The sequence below is a fragment of the Wasmannia auropunctata genome, unplaced genomic scaffold (genome assembly GCF_000956235.1).
Source record: "Wasmannia auropunctata unplaced genomic scaffold, wasmannia.A_1.0 LD336053.1, whole genome shotgun sequence".
NCBI classification, from domain to species: Eukaryota; Metazoa; Arthropoda; class Insecta; order Hymenoptera; family Formicidae; genus Wasmannia; species Wasmannia auropunctata.
Window position 1 is genome coordinate 6,133,656 of NW_012026837.1, and position 3,676 is coordinate 6,137,331.

The 3,676-nt window shown below is 32.5% G+C and overlaps 1 protein-coding gene across 1 annotated transcript in view; it reads left to right on the plus strand.

Moving 5' to 3' along the window:
- Positions 1-3,676, plus strand: part of LOC105451323 — a 10,085-nt gene that overhangs the window by 4,473 nt on the left and 1,936 nt on the right. The gene's annotated exons all lie outside the window — the stretch shown is intronic.

The following is a 3,676-nucleotide window of genomic DNA, read 5'->3' on the forward strand; positions in this document are numbered from 1 at the left end:
AAAAATAAAAACACTTTTATTATACAATTCAAACCCAAGCTATCGATTAAATATACTTAAAACTTGATCGGTTTAGCCATTATTGCAATCCAATAATCTTGGGTACTAGCAACTCGCCAGCTCGCGTAAAGAGACACGGTCGGTCTCGGCGTCCTCTTTAGCGCCGAGCCACGACCGTGTCTCTTGATTATTGATAAAAAGCTTTTTCATAATTTGTATACATATATCAATTATTTAACTTTGACCTATTTATTTATATATTTTTGAAAATTATCCATATACCTTGTATATTCATAACTTTATAAAACTTAATAAAATTAAATAAATTATCTTTAAATATCTTTATCATATAATATACTCATATTTTATGAAGCACGAACTAAAATTAAAGATGTACCTATTATTTTTTGTGGAATCATATTATAGAGTTGCAAATTTCATCCTGTTATCATTTTTCCTTATCAATATTTTCTCGATAGAGCCCTACCATAATGCCGATAGGGGAATCTGTCAGATAAGAAGTTTGACTGTAAATCAGAACAGACTATCAGATAAAACGACGGAGTCAGCGGTATGCAAGAACGAGCACGGAATGACATAGGATGGGAAGGGAGGGAAGGGAAAGAGCGTATATGAAAGTAGAAGCGAGAGAAAAAGAGATAAAGGAATAGATAGATAGAAATAAAAAATGGTCCTAACAAAAAAACGATAGGATCCATGAACTGGAAAAAATTTGCTCTTACAGATCTCGTCTTTGCATTCGTGAAAGCGCATTTTTAGACGTAATTGTTTGCTATCCTACTATAATTAAAAAGGTTGTAATTGATACAACAGAGTATGTATCAAAGCATTGATTCTTATATACATACCTATATAGTTTCTCATTACTAATAAATATTTCATTTCAAAAAATTAATTAAATCCAATGCAATTCTGTTATAAGTTCTTGAAATTATATTTATATTCTGCTATCCAATATTAAATATATACATTTAGATTATTTCAGTAATAAAAATAATAAAAGTTAAATAAAAAATTGTTATTAAATTATCTCGTACGTGGGGCGTTCAAGTCAAACCGGGACTTTTAATTTTATGAGCAGAAGAAGAGATCCTGAGTGAATCTTATTAATCATGCTGATTACAAGTGGTTTCTAACGCCGTATGGTGGGCGTTAATGTCGCAGGCCACGCGAATTACTTTTTAAGCAATATGGCGCGCAACCATGCCAGTTCAAAAACTGAACAGCGTATTTTAATGAAATTCCTCGTGAACAAAGGCGTAAAACCTGAAATTCACAGAAAACTTCAAGCACATTACGGAGATCAGACACTTAATTAGCCACAGTAAAACATTTGAATGGTGCCAACATTTTAAGGACGGCCGTAAATCAGTGGGCACCGATCTGCCTCGGCCGGGATCGTCACTCACTGTTTTATGGCCGTTCTTAAAATGTTGGCACCATTCAAATGTTTTACTGCGACTAAAAGTCTGATCTCCGTACTGTGCTTAAAGTCTTCTATGAATTTCACTAGGTTTTACGCCTTCGTTCACGAGGAATTTCATTACAACACGCTGTTTAGTTTTTGAACTGGCATGGTTCGCGCCATATTGCTTAAAAAGTAAAGTATAGTGGCGTTAATGTCGCCCGCGACGGCGTTAGAAGACACTTGTAACTAATCAGCATGATTAATAAGATTCACTCAGGATCTCTTCTGCTCATAAAATTAAAAGTCCCAGTTTGGCTTAAACGCTCCTTGTAATTAGTAATCACCCTATATGTTCTGTCACGGAAACAAAGTGTTATGTAAAAATATTGCAATAAAAATGAATATGTTATAAATTCTTTTAACCAAAACGTCAGATTTTAATAAATAAAATAGTAAAAAGAAAATGTATTTATTTTTATTAATAAAAAAGTTATAAATATATACATAGGTAAAAGAAATTGTCGAGCATATCCACAACGGCAACTCGTAGTAACGGCAAGCAGTTCATTGAACTTCTAGAATATGTATGTAAAATCGCACAGAAATATTAGAAGCACCAAGATCCTGCTATGACCGTATTATACATATATATAAATAGGGTAAAGTAGCGCAATTTGATCATAGCGTAATTTGATCAACAACATTTTTTGAACGCTGCAGTCGCACTAGACAGTTGTCGTTCATGTCATTAAATTGTCATTGTATTAGATCACTTTTGATGAGATACAGAGCTGAATAGACGTGTTAATTTTTGTTCGGCAGAACAAAGCAAAAAAATTGTGAAAAATAATTAAAATTGACCATACATTTTATTTTGTGAAGTGGTGATTTATTCATAATTTGATGCAGGTAATGTGTGTTATGATATTGTTTTTTATTCTCTTTCATGTGATTAATTGCGTTTTGGTATGAAGTGTGTGGAAAAATTTTTACGCCATTGTTTTCAACAAGCTTGGTTAGCGTAATTTGGTCAATGGATTTTTTCACATGTTCACAGATGAAGCACTGAACGTTACATATAAATGCATATAGACTTATTTTTGGTATTTTTTTGGATTTTTAAATAATTTTTTTACATTTTTTAAATATTAGAATGGGATTTCGGAAGCGAAAAACTGATCGTCCAGCAAAAGATCTCACTGCATTGTTTAATGCCATTAAAGAAATAAAATTGGGGAAGAAATCGAAACAAAGCGTTGCTTTGTCATACGATATTCATAGAACAAGAATCGGTATGTTTTGCAGCTTGATAAGCATATCGACGATTTTTCAACAATTAGCGATGACGATCTTTTAATAAAAATCACTTTGTACGGGCGGTGCACCATCATCTTCTAACTCGGAAGAAGAAAACTTCTGCATCATTTGTATGAAAGAGATGTCGAAAAAGTTAAATTGCTTCAACTCAAGATTGTAATACGTGCAAACGGGCCGTCTATTTTAAATGCGTAAACATAACAGCCGGTTATTACATCTGCGTACATTGCGATTCTGAGCACTCGCAGATAGAAGATTAATTTCAATGTTCGTGTGCTTTTTTTGTGCTTTTTTTTAATGAAATTAATTAAAAAATAATTAAAATTTGAAAATATGCTGTTTTGGCTTTATTTTATGATTTATTTTTTAAGAATTCTTAGAATTTATATGGTTGAATAAATTACGCAAAAAAAAATCTCGATTTATTGTGTTTCGGGAAAATAATCATATTTTTTTGCGATGAGATAGAAGGTAGGTATATTCAAGAAAAAGTTGCGCTAGATTTTTACCTTTCCAACGGTATATTTGGTTTCACGAAATTCGAAAAAATACGAGCTTTAGAATCGTTTAAAAAATAGTTGACCAAATTACGCTTTACTCTATATATAAAATATATAAATTATATATATATCAAGCGCTGCGGTAGCGGCGCGACGCCAAGTATATATAAAATAATATATATAAAATAAAAGTCGGGTGATGACTTGTGAGTATACGGCACTGGCATTACGCTACCGCTTAGCTTTATCTCGAAGTTTTGCCTCGTCAGATTTCCGATTTTTAATATCTCGGAAACGAAAGTTTTAATGAAAAATCTAATGACACTTTCGCTATATAATGTCGATACGAGCTTTCGATTGAAACCAGTCCGAATGAAATCGGTGCAGTCAATCCCGAGATCTCGAAATCGAGTCTACGAAAATCTACGAA